The sequence below is a fragment of the Aythya ferina genome (genome assembly GCF_964211825.1).
Source record: "Aythya ferina genome assembly, chromosome: 7".
Classification (NCBI taxonomy): Eukaryota; Metazoa; Chordata; class Aves; order Anseriformes; family Anatidae; genus Aythya; species Aythya ferina.
The window spans coordinates 16,381,172-16,398,538 of record NC_140302.1 but is presented as its reverse complement, the minus strand read 5'-3'; the positions used below and the strand labels follow the sequence as shown (position 1 = coordinate 16,398,538).

The window sequence follows — 17,367 nt, the reverse complement described above, 5'->3', positions numbered from 1 at the left end:
AAAACCATTCCTGTGCATAAATCTTGTTTTGTTCCTCTCTCTATTCCCTTTGAGATCCCTTAACTGCATAACTTGTTCACACCCTACTACACAGCCTCATACAGGCTCGTATAGTTTAATACCAACCAGCAGGGTAGAACACCATAGTTAAACACAGTATTAATGAGAATATCACATACAAAAAAGCCAGCTCCAGGTTTTCAGGACAAAAACAATTGCCGAGTGTGAAGATTATAACTCCTCATACTATCAAAGAGCAGGTAAAACCAACAACCAGTAGCTATTTGACACTCTGAAACGCTGATTTTGCTAAGACGCTTTAAATGTCAGATGGAGATGGCAGGGGATTCCAGCAGGTCAGAAATTTGTTCAGCTTAGCAATGCTACAGTGCTACTGGGCATTAATTCCCCCAACTCTGAATCTTCTACCCTTCCTTCTTATCCCCACAAAACATCTCATATTAAAAGAAACTAGACATTGGCAAGCTAGAAGAATGATTTATTTTACAAGGGTGTTGTGAAGCTTAATTCATGTTTGTAAAGCCCTTTGTATTGTGCCTTTCATCTACTGTGGGAACCTCACAGTATTATCAATAAGGTCTTTTCTACAGTAGAAAGGCTTTGCTAAAATAGCTATACTAGCAAATCTGCCTAGTGAGATGTGGTTTACACAGGCAAAAAGGTTATTTTGCCAGAACAGCTAATACAAATGCCCTAAAAACACATGCTGCACTGGCAGCAGCACATTTGTGGTTGTATCTAACTGGATGGGATATTTTATGGCAACTAAGTTTAATTTCTGCAGGATCTTAACAAAACACAGCTATGCTGGAAACACCTTGAAGAGTAACTCTCATCAGCATATTTTGGAGACTGCAGATAAAGGAAGTGCTTTTACTACTTTCATAATACAAATTCTCTGCATTTGTTTATTCATGTGAATTAGCCAGAAGTAACAGAGCCCTCTGTAAAGAGATCCCCTTAGCAGCAAATGCATTAAGATAAAGCCTTGGTCAGATATATTCTGCCAAATAGAAAAGAATGGAATATTAACGATGCTGGAATGAATGCCTAGAAATGACTCTTATGACGGCAAAGAACACAGATTGTGGTACAAGAAACTAGCTCATGTGTCAATCATTTTTAAATGTGCTATTATTCTTCTTATTTTCTATTCAAAACTCCAGCTTTCTCACTCGAGTTTAGAGCAACATCAAATAGCCAACTGTTATTTGTCTTGTAACAAAGGTGGAGAGGTGCCATCACGCCAGGTTCCCAAATGACTGTTGCCGTTTTCTTTCTAGTCGTGTTTAGTTTTATCCTGAGCTGTTTACTTGGCTAGCCCGTGGCTACCAGCAGTAGTGCATTTACATTCTGCCTTGCAGTGTTTTCACATCTTGCTAGAAGTCTGTAGCAATTCTTAACACAAAACGGCTTGCTTACACAGGGAAAGGAAGCTCACCTGCCTCATCTCTGGAAGGCTTTTCTTCCATAGATAACTGCATTTATTTTCGATGGATGTCTCTACATACCCATCTGCAGAAGCACAGAGTTTTTGAAAACCTACATGCACCACAGTGTAACACTACACAGAGCCATACCTCAAATCTGTGGCTGGTCACAAATTAGCTACATATTTTCCCACAAACTCATGCAGGTCTGACATACTTGGACCTGGAACGGAACTCAACATTCAAAGACAGAAATTGCCACAGTTAAGAGAAGTAGGAATCTTAACAACATGGAAAACCTGTTTTCCATATGAAAGATGTTTTCATTACCGAAATGTAAGCAGGTGTATTCAGTTGCTTTCCAATGAAAAGGTAAAGCTAAATCTACTTTAAAGCAAAACTAAACATCAAACTCCATCTTCTCTGCTGTTTAGACAAATTAGAAAAACGCTAGCTCCAATACATTAATCAGTAAGGTAATATTTACCAAATTAGCACTGTGGAATCCACAGCCCACATACCAGATCTACTCGATGTGTTGTTCTGTAACACCTAAGAATTATTTATGTGACCTCTGAAATGATAAGCATAATAAAAATTATTGATTTCTGTTACACATTTATCCACAACCTTTACTCATTCACTGATGTACCTGTCTACACTACATGCAGAATGGCACTAACCTAAAAAACAGACTTGTTTCATTTTAAGCCTGGACCAGAACTGACAAGGTTCAAATGAGAGTCAAAGTACATGAAATGTTTTGCAGATTTGCTAAGCTGTAGAACAACGCTGTAGTACTAAGGGCTGGGCTTTCCTGCTTTCAGTTAAGAAGCCCTTTATTGCCATGAGAGCATAAAAAAAGCTGGATTGTGTTTCCTTTTCCCACTTGTATACATTTTGCGTGTAAGCGGCTGTTCCTGATCAATTGAGACTTAGATATTAAATGACATGAAAAATTACGTCACAGCTCACTTTCAAAAACTGTAAAGACGTCCCCACTAGCTCTACACCACAGGCCAGACCATACTCCATTTGCTCTACCTACAGCAGCAGCAGCCATGTACCCTTCCATCTTCCATGACATCCTTCCCTGATACCACCAGAAGAAGGTTTACATGAAGATCAAGGGCAGAATAAGGTATTAGACAGTAACTACACTTCCAGCTGGAACAGTTCATTCTTGCCTTTGGAATACTCAGCAGAAGAACTTAACCACCTTTAGAAATAAGGCTGTCCTGCCCCCTTGCTTCTTCCCATTGTAGCCACTTCTCTGTTTTAGCTCCTTCCCTCTCTTACTGCCTTCTTATCCCTGTCTCATTATCATCCTCCTTTGGCTTCTGATCATGCTGACCGATCCTTTGGTTTCTTCCCAGGAACAGAGCTGACAGGGAATTTGAAAGGTTCAATGTCCATTTCTGTATGCCCTGGGTTCCCACTACACAGAACTGCTGCCTTGCTAGCATGTCTTGGCACTAAACTTTAGCTAAAACATTGCAGAAAAAGGCTAAGAGCAACTATGTGGAGGCGTAGGGCTCAGGCTGACCCCGGCGGAAGGTCACCTACTGAGAAACGTCCCTCCAGCACTGACAAAGATATCCCACATTTATCATTCTCAAGTTCAAGTACACTTCAAGGCCAACTTTGTGTCTTCCATTTGCGTTTGTTACAAAAGGCACACACTCTCAGGCTTTGCTTTTGCATTTGGTGTTTATTTGTTGTTGTTGTGGTTGTTCTTACTTTTCTTAAGTTTTATAACTGCTCCAAAGTTTCTGTAGGGGTAGAAGGGAAATTTCCTGGGTTGAAATGACAGTTATTTGGCATTAACAGCTGTGCTGTTCTACACTGAAGCATGAAGCTGCTCCATAAAAGAAATGCACAGTTACAAGCTGAGGAGCCCGCTTCTACTTAGAGACAACTGAAGCAGCCCTGAATGGCATGGGAAGGCTGAGGCTGCACATTCTCAGCAAGACCTCACAAATAAGCTCAAGGTGTTGCTTTTAACTTTTGATACCCTTCATGATTTAGGTCCTGAACCACTAAGATCAGGAAAGAGTCCAGGATAGGTTAAAGATTTAGTTACTGAAGGGCATTTACATTTCAATGATGAACTTCCTACTTCTAAAAGAACAGAGCTGCACTGACTTCCAGAGCCTGCTAGGACTTACATACTCAGCCTTTACGGGGATGATGGGAGGAAGGATCAATACTGAGGAACAGAAGATTTAGCTGTTAGAGAGACAGTTTTATAGCTCCCAAATCATCTCTATGGATGAAGTATACACCTATAGCTAACTGCATCTAGGGACATGTATGGTAAAGAAACAACACAAGTTGGAAAAAAAAATACACAGAACCGAAGATGCACTAATTTTGCACAGAGCATTGCAGTACAAACAAAAATCCAGAATTTCTCACATGGTTAAAAAAAAAAAAAAAAAAAAAAAAGTCCACCACAGATGCATACACTATTTCTCTGAATGTAAAATACAGGCTTCAAATGCACCTACTTTGCAAATTCACATCTTCACATATCTATGAAGGCAGCATGTCAGTCTCTGCTTACATACAAGGTGTCTAAGAGAAATCATCAGTCCTAATTGAGGAAGATTATACATACAGTATTTTGAAAACGACTTGCTTTTTGGCCTCTCAAAAACAGCACTGGAATTCCAAACAACCTTCACCTGTTAAAAACCACCACACTTGCATGCAGTTTTGTAATTTCTTTCACAAAGGAAAAGAGCAGTCACTTCATGGCTGAAAACTGGTCAGAAAAAAATATCACCTTACGACTGACCATGCAAAAGACTCTAAATGCAAGTGCATCCGTTGCCAAAATATTAGTGCTCCTAACACCGCATATCCTCAAACATTTTATTCAAAAACAATTATTTCATAAGGTTTCCTTGAAAAAGCTGTAAAACAACCAGAACAAAACTGTATGATGCATGTCACGTTGCTTCTGTCTTTCCAGGATATGTGTGAGAGCCAGTATCTCATGCAGGAATACAGAAGGGTAGCTCCAAACCAGTAAACAAACCCACTGTCTGAAAATCTGTAATGTGATCTTATAATAGCTGATCCTGAATTAATTTTGGAGTCCTAAGATTTGAAGAGATGAAGGAAAAAAGTCAGTGCTGGGTAAGTTTCACATAATGATCTGAATGCCTCTATTGTCTCTTCGTCATGCTAAACTTTGCTTTGTTGTTGTTTTCATCTTTCCTTTTAAAATAGCCTCCTGCAGCTCTAAGCTAAATATCTTCCTGGAGCTTCTATGTGACAGCTGCAGTATCTTAGCCATCTGTTTAATTTATATTTGCTAATGCAGCTCCTGCTGTTTTCAACTGACAGCTTTTTTCTCTCTTATTACCCCCACACGGGAAATCATTGCACTTGCCAAAGTTTCTCTCTAGTCTCAGATGTCAAATCAAGTCTGGTGACAAAAGGTGATGAATGAGGCCCCTGTGCACCTCTCTTTTGTTTTATTAAAACTTTGAAAATTTTAAATGGACTTTTATGTTAATTTTTTAAAGAAAAAATATTAAAAAAAAAAAAAAAAGAAGAAAGGAAGTGGTACAGAAACAAAGAGGAAGACAGTAAAGAGAAATCATACCCTCTTCCTCTCAACATGGCAATTCTGTGGGAAGGTTGAGGCTGAAGTCTCTCCAAAATACTCCCAGAAGCAGATCTGTTCCTTATCCGTTCACTAAAGCCACGCATGATTCACCCTCTTCAGTGAGCTATGCCCACCTAACAAGCTAAGGGTTTGGCTGACCACTGAGCTCCCCTCATGTGCAACCAGCGTGCCTCCTACTTTTTCTGGAGCACTCCGCAGCTCAGACGCTTTCACAAATGAAGGGGAAGCAATGTAGCACCAAAGCCCACATGTTGCAAAGCGAGTACTCAGTGCCATCCTCTAAAGCCTCCTGCAGGAAGGTGCTGGGGCTGCATACTGTGCTACTAAGAGACACTGGATAAAGGCACAAACTTGGCTCCTGAAACAGTAGCCAGCCAGCCTTACATAGCAAGCACTGATGTTACTATCCCTGTAACTCTCTTAGAGAATGTAAAGAGTGTAGCCCTGCTGAAAAGTGACATCAGGTTTAACATAAAACTGAAATTTAACATAGATAACCCTGTGCTGCTTAAAACCCTACCAGCTGAATCATAGCGAACTCTGCAGTCCCTGTTGCAGGTTATGCAACACCACACTAAGTGGTGACTAGCCCCAACCCAGAAACCTTACACGCAAAGAGCTGCACGTACCAAGAAAAATATCAACAACAAAAAATCACCTCAATGATAATACAGGCCTGAAAACCTGAAGAGTCACTGCTCATCTTCAGCTGATTACTTGTACTTTATAGCATTTCATAAATAACACTCAAGAAAGCATAAAGTATTAAACTCTAATCTGTTTCTACGTGTATAATGTCCTGAGTCAAAGAAAATTATTCTGTCCCCCATCTACTATACTACCTAGACCAAAATTATCCCTTATAGCAATTCTTCCTTACCTCAAGAAGTGTGTGTGCAGTCTGACAAAGAGCTGTGTAGATGCAGACTGAGCGAAGCTGTTATACCAGATGCAGACTGAGCAAAAACACCAACCTGGGGAGAGAGAAGAAATTTTGGATAAATATGTGTACCTGATGGTGTAAGGCACAACAATGTTTTCTGAACTGGAAACATTCTCTGGCCAGGGCATCTGATCCACTTCAATACCTGAATTACTGCAGTTTCCAGTTCAGGAAATTACAGTAAAGCAGTTCTGATTCTAGTGCTTTGAATTTAATCCACTTTTGCATGCTTGCTGGAGTGCCGGAGGATGCACCTGCCCCTTTGTGACTCTTTTGGACAGAAAGAAATAGGAATAACTGAACTGACTATATATAACTGACTGTTACCCAAAGCTGCAAACATAAAGATTAAAGAAGAACTGTAAATTAAGCACACTGGCCTATTTCTTATTCAGCCAGATTTTTTTTTGTATGTTTTCCCTCTTCCTTCTGGGTTAATGAGAGCTATATCCCAAGCTCCCGAAGGAAAAAGGAGCATCTACCACGTGCTCAGCCTGGCACACCCTACTGTAATTGTTAAATAGAAAGGCTAAGCTGGGGACTGGGAAGACCACGTACTTCCCACTGAAAGGAGACAACCAGCGAACACTGAGGTGCTCTCCAAGGCCACCAGAAGATGTCTTGCCCAACACAACACTTTACTTCCTAAGACCCGGCTTAACAAATTTTTCAAAACCATGTGCAGGAAACAAAATTTGGTGTAAGAAGGCAACAGATTTTACAGCTATCAAATGGGGTTAATTTCTTCTTTGTCAACTACCACAGCCCAAGGACAGACCAATATTTTTCTACCCATTAGCAGCAAACACAAGTAAATATTAGCATTGCTTCCCACGGAAGGTTACATTACAGCAGGTACTCTCTTCACTCACATCTCCTTTTGCACATCTTTTCACAATCTGACAACAAAAGCTTATCATAGTCTGCAAGTTAAAAAAAAAAAGAAAAAGAAAAAGAAAAAGAAAACTTCTTACCAGAAAAAAAAAAAAATCTGTTTTATTTTCACAAAATTCCTCTGTTATCCAACTTCCTAGCACATGCAAACCATGCAGCCTTGTGGATGTTGCTCGAAACAAAAAATAAAAAAGTGCCTTTGGTGTTCATACTGCAGAGATAGATTTCACTAAGAAAAATATACAGCAAAATGAGTAAGTTTGTTTTGAGGATGAAAGGCATTATCCAAGGGTAGATGAATTTTGCAGTAGAGCCAGGCCCAGGATTATCTGCCCTCTCTAAATGTTCTGAACACTGAACATGCCATCAGAAAACATCTGAACTAAACACTTTGTTCTTAGCCTGGTCAGACTTCGCTTCACCCAAGCATTAACAAATTAAGTCAGCTCTCTGCTACCCAGGATAACAAGGGACTGGAACACCCAAATAATGAACAAGCCCTGACCACACAAACCCAGCTGCACAGAGGCAGAGCTCAGAGGCAGCCCAGAATCTGCGCACTGTGCTCTCCAGTGCTGCAGGTTCTGAGAGGTCTCTTACCTGAGGCAGAGGGTCAGCCCCACAACAAAACCCAGCTAACAGACCTCTCAAAGCAGCAAGGATCACAGTGCAGGTAACGTGTTAATCTTTCATCAGCTCCACGTCTCTATGTCTTGCAAGCGGTGGATCCTGGCTGGCTCTGAATGCCCAACTCGTCCAAATCCTGCTTCCCAGTGGCCCGTGCTCTGGGAGCACAAGGCAGAGACATCAGTGGTGGCTCTGAATAAAGCTGGCAAAGGTTCAGCAGGTCAATTAGCTCGGGGTGTAAGCCATGCAGGAACAGACGCACCGCTTCCAGGTCCAAGCCTGTGGTCTGTGCATGGATAACCTGCAACCTGAATCATCTACCCAGAGAAAATAAAGCTTTACCTGTAAGAAATAAATGGAGAAAAGGCCAATTTAAGTTCCTATGCAGTAATTCAGAGGTCAAAAGTTAACCTGTCATGCTTGCAAGGGCAACCTGCAACATCCCCCATACATTGTTTAAAGTCCTTTCCTCTCAAGTTCTGCCCGTGTGCATTCCTCTTCACTTCCCAGTATCCTCAGGCATTCCCCAAGTGCCACTTCTGCAAAGTGTATACAGATGAGAGTCTCAAGAAAATCAGACTTAACTCTGTAGTATCTCCAATATATGCAAGTAGTAATATACTTAGCTAAGCAGAACAGTCCATATATATATATATATATCCCTCAAGGCTCCATTTTAGGGCCGGTACTTTTCAATATTTTTATAAACGATCTGGATGTAGGAATAGAAGGTATTTTGAGCAAGTTTGCTGATGACACCAAACTTGGAGGAGTTGTGGACTCGAATGAGGGTGGAAAGGCCTTGCAGAGGGATCTGGATAGGTTGGAGAGCTGGGCGATCACCAACCGCATGAAGTTCAATAAGAGCAAGTGCCGGGTCCTGCACCTGGGACAGGGAAACCCTGGCTGCATGTACAGACTGGGCGATGAGACGCTGGAGAGCAGCCTAGAAGAGAGGGATCTGGGGGTCGTGGTAGACAGCAAGTTGAATATGAGCCAGCAGTGTGCCCTGGCAGCCAGGAGGGCCAACCGTGTCCTGGGGTGCATCAAGCACGGCATCGCTAGTAGGTCAAGGGAGGTGATTGTCCCACTCTACTCTGCGCTGGTGCGGCCTCACCTCGAGTACTGTGTGCAGTTCTGGGCACCACAGTATAAAAAGGACATGAAACTGTTGGAGAGTGTCCAGAGGAGGGCTACGAAGATGGTGAAAGGCCTGGAGGGGAAGATGTACGAGGAACGGCTGAGGTCACTGGGCCTGTTCAGCCTGGAGAAGAGGAGGCTGAGGGGAGACCTCATCACAGTCTACAACTTCCTCGTAAGGGAGTGTCGAGAGGCAGGAGACCTTTTCTCCATTAACACCAGTGACAGGACCCGTGGGAACGGGGTTAAGCTGAGGCAGGGGAAATTTAGGCTGGATGTCAGGAGGGGGTTCTTCACAGAGAGGGTGGTTGCACACTGGAACAGGCTCCCCAGGGAAGTGGTCACTGCACCGAGCCTGTCTGAATTTAAGAAGAGATTGGACTGTGAACTTAGTCACATGGTCTGAACTTTTGGGTAGGCCTGTGCGGTGTCAAGAGTTGGACTTGATGATCCTTAAGGGTCCCTTCCAACTCAGGATATTCTATGATTCTATGATATACATATACATATATATACACACAGCATTTCAAACCCAAAGCATTACAGACCTTAATACTTACTACCATGAACCTTTAATATGAGCTCCAACAAACAGGTCATCATACCCTTCCTCAAAAAGGCAATGCTAGTTCATTTTCAGCACAGAGGCAACAGCTTTCAACAAATCCCAAAGAATTTTAAAGTTTCACTTGCCAAAAAATGAAGTTCTATTGCTCATCTGCACTTTAGTTGCTCAGATGTAAAATGAAGAGGCAAGTACAGCTGCTCACAGTTGATAAGGCCTCCTGCTACTGGTACTATTTATAAACAAGACCCAGAGTAACAAACCCATGTACTCTAAAAAACTGAAATAACTGTTGGATAAAACACAGAAATAGGAAGATGGGACTAGAAGCTACCTTCTTTACTGGATAAATCTCTCTCCTGTAAGTCAAGGAAGAGCCCATTTTGGTGAAGGTGGTAAAAGATCCATATTCCCTCTGAAGATCAGCCACCAAAGCAGAGAATCTCAAAAACAATTTCTAAGTCAGTACACGATGGCAGCTCCTGACAGGATCTTCTGGGTTCTCATCTGAACGCTGGGGCAAGCACCTCTGCCAAGCCACTAATGCCTTTTGCCTGAGGTCACTGACTCGCTGTTCTGTGTACAGGCTGCTGCTGCCGCCCAGGAGCGGAGGCATGGCAGGATGACGTATGGGAGCACAGCTTTAGTGCTTGTAATTAACCTCACACGATGCCTGATTTGTGGGGTTGTAAAGCATAGATGGAAACACAAGCTTAGGGTCCCAGGAAGGAGCTCTGCAATAATAAGAAACAGGTCATGTGGTGTAAGGGGCAAAAGAGAGCAAAAATGAGAGAAGAAGAGAGAGAGGAGGATGGAACTGCAGCGTGCTTCTGCCTGTGCCCATGCTAGCTTGGCCCAGAGCCGACGTTACTCCTGCAGGTGATGCTCAGCCCGAATGAGTCTGAAAGCCCCAGCCTAAGAGGATGTCACAACCCACATGTACACAGTGATGATGCTACACTGAGATACTGCTTATAGGAGAGGAAACTGCAGCTTGTCCTGCACATATCTGCAAGATGCTATCACTCAGTGCTCAGTCGGTACCCAAAGTGTGTTACAGAGGAGTGTTAACAGGGTCAGGGTACAGTTTCACAAGCAGCATAAACTGATGTTAGTGGCTACTAGCAAAAAAGGTCGATCCACATCCCTGGCTGTTCACAGCACACTGGTCCAAATAAGCGATCCACCAAAAAATGATTAGCAGTCAGTCAGATTTATGAGCCGACACACGCACCCTCCAGCTGCCCGGCTGCAGGAACTGAAGCGAGACAGAAATGCCACAACTGTGGGAGACGAGAGCAACACTGACCTTTCCAGGAGAAGCACGGTCTGAGATCACCTTTCACAAAACAACACCTCTATTGTACAAACGAGAGCAGAAGGCAGGGAATACAACGGCTGGCTAGAGAATATCCTAGACCGTTAGACCATATTCTCCCCAAGCTACTTGTTTTGGGGGGAAATTCTGGTCTTGGACATGCATTTTATTAACTTTGTGAACTCCAGTTTCTTCTATAATGTTACTCTGCTACAAAATATGCTAAGTTTTATTTAAAACAGAAGAAAATACCATTTCCAGTTATCCCTTCCCCTACTTCCATCCTTTTGCTCTACTAACAAATCCAGTCACTGCAGAAGCCCAGTGTTCCAGCTCGGAAAAAGCAAATACAGCCAACAAACAATAACCAGACCGGGCAGCGAGGGGTGTAGGGAGCACATTGGTATTGAGTGCTGCAGCTCCGGAACAAGACTAAAGGGCAGGATTTCACAGGGACAAATCCTAAACAGCCCGCAGCTGGCCTAGAGGCACACGCTGTACAACTCGATCTGATTACAAGGGACATCCCTCACGCTGCTCTCAGATCTGACTGTCCCTCACTAGCCTGCTGTTCCTAGTCTTCATGGTAAACCGCCATCAAACACCTACTCAGAAATCCGAGGGTAGAGGGAACGGTATTTATGTTAAAGAGATTAATCCCACTTCTTGTCGTGCTTCCCATGCTATATGCTGCTTTACGATTTTTCATTTCAATTTTGCGTTCAGTCAGATTTGGGCAAGACAACAGCAATTTCAGTTGCTGTGCATCATGTAAAAAGAACAAAACAAAAATTCTCAGCTCTGAGAATCCAGCGTTCTGCATCTGCAGACAATGCAAACACCAATACTACGTGCATGATGTTTAGGCACAAAATCAATCTCAGACACTGATCAAGGTCATTTTAAGTTTAAAGCATGCAACAGAGTGACTGGGATAAGACTACACACCAACACAGAGTACCTGAAATTGCCATGTTTTTCCAGTCAAACTCTCACGAGTGTTCACCAGTGACTCCAGTCTCCCCATCCCAGATGAGCAGACACACTGCACATCTGAGCCTTTTAACTAGCAGCCACACGGTTTGTGGAGCAGCAGCTCTGCCAGGTGAGGAGAAATGATCTCCTGCTGTGCTGACCTAGCACAGAAACATGTTTTGTCTCGGCTGGAAACTGTTCTTACATAACCGGTGCTCTCAATACACTAGAAAATAGCTTAGATACCCGGTATCACAGATTTTAATATTCTCACTATGGATATGGCATCAAAATCCCCACTGCCTCTCATTCCTCATACACTTAATATGTTGATTGAACTATACACCTGTAATTCAGTTTACATTTTACAGGAGGCAAAAGGTAGAGAGATTCCAGTAAATGACACTTGAGATAAGAGAATGAGTGACTGGAGAGCACAGCACTCATTCTTTGCATATAGCCCAGCCGATACAGGGCTTAGAAATCCACTTGACCAGAACAGGTAGGAAGCTGTGGTGAAAGACAAACTACAATTCATTTTCCAGACTTTAAGGCTGGAACATACAAATGAAGGGCTGTCTTCTTGAGGCTAGGGACAGACAGCTTCAGTCTCCTGCTCTGCTCAGGGCTCTCCCAGCTGCATTGCACAAAGCCGCCTCCTTTCTCACTGCCTCGGCGCTAAGCAGCGGCAGGCAGGAGTGAAACTGAAGCAAATGAGGTCAGTCCCACGTTGTGCTGGCTGGGAAAGCTCAAAACAGAAACCCAGGCACTATTCACTGCGGAAAAGGTGAAGTAGAACATGTAGCGAACAGGAGGAGGTCTAGAGCTCAATCTTCCTCTAGCTGCCTGCACAACAGAGCAGAGCAGCCAGGACAGGAGTTTGTGGGGTGAGACAAGAGAGTGCCAGGCTCTGGCTACTGTCTAGGTGGGAAAGGAGGAGGGAAAGATGATGGCAGGGGAAGTAGAGCGGGGAAAGACTGCAGGGAGAAAACAGCACATTTAGGGAAGAGGTAAGCAGTAGGAAGAAAGGGGGAGACAGACAGAAGTCCCAAATAATGCTGGCAAAATGCAGAAAAAAAATTGAATACCCTAATTTCCATTAAGGGACAACTGGAGTGAAACGTGAATAAAAGACGAAAACTGGGATTAGAAATAATAACCGGCTGAAGAACAAACAAGTTATCCAACCAATTTTCCTAGTCTTAGTGCCACAATTCATTTGTTCAATATTTTTCTCCAGAATTATTAAGTTCTCTAAGAGATCTAGCAGTCTTTGTCGAAGACACTGTAATGACAGATAACAAGGAAGCCAGAATAATACATTTGACAAATTTATTTTACTTCTGTTCAAACTAGCTGTAGTATTAATTGAGATGTTATTTAAACATATTAAGCAAGAAGTTAGCTAGCAAAATGCTTCTTGGGCTTAATTAGAAATACAAAGCCATTTCACTCCTCTAAGCCACAGCAGGAACACCACTAAGATGTTCTTCAGCCTCTCTTTGCTGGGTACAGCATCACTGTCTGCTGCTGTTCCTCATGTTACCGTTTTTACTTAATCTAAAAATATCATTTATTTATAACATTAATTTCTAGAGTCAAAGATCCCAGGCATATGGGCACAAAGGGCTTCCTATATCCAAGGGTTCCCCTACTACGTGACAAACTCCTCAGGATCCGTGATGCTCTGTCATGACAGAGCCTGTGGAAGCCTCAACAAATGCACTGACGGGGAATCGCAGAGTCCAATGGAAGGGAACAGCACTGACATTCTGGAACACCTTTTGCTTGCTGTATTTTCAAATCCAACTTACTTTTAAGGCTTAAGGAAGACACTTTAGAAAAACAAGCAATTTGGAAAGCAGGGAATTGAATAAGTAGTTGAGATGGACATGAAATCACATAGTATTTGGTGTTTGTACTATGCTCTTAGCAATTACATTTTGTACAATATAAAGGACAGATCTCAAGCGTTTCAGGCTGTTGCAGAATTAAGAATGAGTGAACTCAAGAACAAAAGAGCCAACACAAGAACTAGACTCCAATAACCAAAAATTAAGGCAAAGTGTAAAATCTTCAAGATTTCCATAGCTGGGGACCTTACAGCACTTTGCCTCTAGAAAAACCTTGACAGTGGTACAATAATAAACTGTGTCAGAAGGAATCAGCCTTCAGAATAGGAAAAGTAACACTGTAAGAGAACTGTATATGCCAGGAAGGATCACTGGATTACAATAGCCACCACCTAAGCACCAATTTCTGAAGTTGGGAGGTATTTCCAGGTATAATATAAAAGTCACCTTTAGTGGTTAATACTACTAACCACAGTATACTCATGAAAATCTCAGAACCCATAAAAGGCCCGCGTGACGGTTTACAGAGGAACAGTTACAGAACTGCTATTTTGCAGCTCTCAATCTAAAAACAGTGGGACATGAACATTTCTTTTCAAAGAATAATTTAACTGAAGGCCGGAACGAATGAAGCAGGGAAGCTACCAGGAGCATCCTGAGAATAAAATTTGTCGTTGTTACAAAGTCAGTGCAATTCTGATGGGGGGAAACAAAAACAAACAAATAGAAAGGGTTTATATTGGTAGGGGGGGAAAGAAGGAGGCATTTCAGAGGGCAAATGGAATCTAAATATATCTGTGTTGAAAACTGGAAGACTTTTTTTTTCTGAAGTTGAAACCTGCCAAAAATATCCAGAAAAACTTTTGACAATCTCTACAAGTATTAACATAACAATTGTCACAAACAGAGCGGGAGAGAAAGATCAGGGATTTCATTTCATGCAAACTCAAAACCAGGTAGAAGTGTATTTTTTCCATAGAGAAGGCAGCATGTAAATCAAAAAAACCCAGCAGGGTAACAGAATAAATTGAAATACACAACCCAAGTCTCAGTGCTGATTCTGTTTCAGCTCCCTCAAAATCAAACTGTTAAATAAAACAGATGCTCACCCTTTCCCCTACCCCTTATGAATGGTAACATGAAGCTGAGTGCCTATTAGGAAGCTAATCCCAAACCACAGTACCATGCAGTATCCCACAGGACTTCCCCCCTTTTTCCTCTCTGTATCACTTTCTCTCAACTCCATCTGACATGGGTGACATATTTCTGGTAAAAAGCTGCTTCAGCAGTATATTTTTGTAAATGTATTTTTTTTGCAGCCAACCAGTTTCAAACCAGAAAACCAAAGTCCTGCTCTTTATTTTATGTGACTAAAAATCACAAGTCCACTATGCATGGAATATATTTATATCTATGCCTAATGAGCTTTGAGATAAAACAATATTAGGATCTTTACAATAAATTAACTAAAGAACGGGATGGTATATTCACATATATTTCATATATATAATATTTATTTTTGTTTTGTATATATTCACACACAGCCATGCCTTTCTGCTGCAGTAATTAGAAAATTCCCTTTTAACACAGCAGTGGCCAAGCTGCTAACCTCTTAGCATTTTGGAAGCAGCTTCCACAAGAGGAAAAGCAACCTTGCAGCAGGAAAACTCCAGCAGGGCGACAAGAGTCAAACAACAACAGGCCAGAGAGCATCAAATGGAAAGTGAACTCTTGTGAAGCTCAGCCATGCAAAAGCTGCTGATGATACTGGGGAAGATGTATTTGTTCAGCAAGTTTAGGAACATACAGAAGGTTATTAATAGTTTGGTATAGAAATATTTTTCACTGCAATGCTTTGAAGAGATACACCGAAAGAAAGAGCTCACAATCGCTTATTAGCAATAGCACAGCTTTTCAAAAGCACACATAACAAATTTGTACTTATGACCTTAAATTGGAACGCCACCCACTGATGGTGGCGTTCTGTGCTGGTATGGTCCTGACACATCAGGTTTTAGCTGAAAGGTCATAAAAATATTTTCCCTCTCCTAACAAGTTAATGTACACGGAATCCTTATAGTTGGAAAAAATGCCTGAATGTAAATTCTACACCATTACTTCCAAAAGTGAAATCCACACACCAACAAACAATGCCGGGTAGTTGCTTCTGCCAAACTATTGGGTGGTCATCAGTCAAAACAACCCCTTCAGTAAACAGGAGAAGCTTAAGCCTTCCGCCATTAACTAAAAATTCTCCCGATGCCTTGTAAAGCCACAGTCATCTTGTATGAAACGTAGTAAGTCACAACAAAATAAATATTTTAGTGCTATCATTTTGATTTTTCTGCTTTGTAGCCCCATTTCATGCACTTCAGCAGTAACCCCAACACCACATTTCAACCCTGGGCCTGTTAAAATCCATGATGCTCTAATATTTGCTTTAATAAGTACCTTATTCAGGAGACTGTTTTGACACTACCAATAATCCCGTGAGTAGGCAACCAGTGCACATGGGGATTCCTGGACTCACACTAAGCACAGGCTCCTGCTAACTTCAGCATCCCAGCCACAAACCCAGGCAAGTCAGACTGCAGAAATTCCACTTCTCGCGTGAGGCAGCACTGAAACGAAGTCTAAAAGAAGTATCTCTGAGAGAAAGAGGTTATGCCAGAGCACGCACTATATTGACTCATTCCTTACCTTTCCCTTTTAGTTGCAGAGGTTACCTCACCCCTCAAAACACAGCCGTAAGCAGAAGCAAGAGTCATGTATGAATCTTCTTTCCCTGGGTGCTTTGGGGAAGCAGGAGCACGCACTCAAGTGAGCATTCATGCCTCAGCCAGCTTGAGGACAAGGCTCTGCACCAAAGTCCTTAAGACCTTCTCACGGCTGCTGATTTCATCCAAGGAACTGAAAAAGCATCTCAGCAGGACACTGCCAGCCTCCTTTTCACTTCCCTCTCTCCGACTGCCAGTCCCTGGCAAGTGAAATGTCAAGAACCAGGCAGGGGCGGTGTTTGGAGAAGGAGGGATAAGAGATTCTCACCATCCATCAACCTCAAAACCTATTCAGCCGACAACTTGAATGGAACTGGCATTTCATTCTCCATGGTAACACGAGATGGAAGGAAAGAGAGAGAGAGAAAGAGAGGACAGACCCAGGAAAATCTGATGCCGAAGAAGCAGGGAAAGTTATAAACTTTGCAACTTCTCTTTGCCGTGCAAGTTGTGCGTAGAAGGGGGAAAAGCCCTTTCCTTGCTCGCACAGCCCCAGGACAAGCAGACCCCCAGTCACGGCGAGGTGCCCCTTCTGTGAGCAGCGTGCCGGTGCGGAGGAGGAAATCCCTTCTGCACAGAAGTTCCCCTTGAACACAGGGAATTAGGGAAAACGGCAGATTATGGATAATTACCCCACAGCGAAGGGAACTGCCTGAAAGGGAAGATATTGTCGCTCCCCGGACAGTACTTCATTGCTACAGATCGAAACCACCGATGCTTACCGAGTTCGTGTGCCAGCACCAGCCACAAACTGAAGCGGAGAATTAGCATCAACCCTCTTGCCTGCTTTGAACATTACTTTATTAAGCCGAATTACCTAGATGCACAGAGACACACGGACTATTTCATCTTTTCCAAGGCACACCAAAATTAAGCACGGAAGCAGCTAAACTTAAAACTCGGGCAGCACCTTCGCCGAACTCACAGGAGCTCTGGGTAATTCAATTCCTATTAACATTGCAGGCCTGGCCATCTTCTGAACTTTATTCTGCTATTTTACATTCATAACTTGAGCTGTCACAGCCAGAATGTGCACAACAGGGAAATTACATTTGGATTCATGCACGTTTGTGTTCCAAGCCGGCCCCATGCAGCTACTGAAAGAGTCTCTGGCTAAAGCACTTATGCAAGATAACCAAACAAAGGACTGAAAAGCTCTGCAAATCCTGGCTGCTGCCGCTGCC

At 42.6% G+C, this 17,367-nt stretch overlaps 1 protein-coding gene across 4 annotated transcripts in view; it reads right to left on the bottom strand.

The window, feature by feature from the left end:
* The window catches only part of NDST2 (N-deacetylase and N-sulfotransferase 2), a 130,509-nt gene that overhangs the window by 73,744 nt on the left and 39,398 nt on the right, over positions 1–17,367 (bottom strand). For 3 of the 4 annotated variants that reach the window (XM_084525774.1, XM_084525777.1, XM_084525775.1), the window contains exon 3: positions 5,972–6,065. The exons of the other annotated variant lie outside the window; for it this stretch is intronic. The gene's annotated coding sequence lies outside the window, so the exon portion shown is untranslated. The remainder of the gene's footprint in view (positions 1–5,971; positions 6,066–17,367) is intronic. 4 annotated transcript variants of the gene reach the window in all.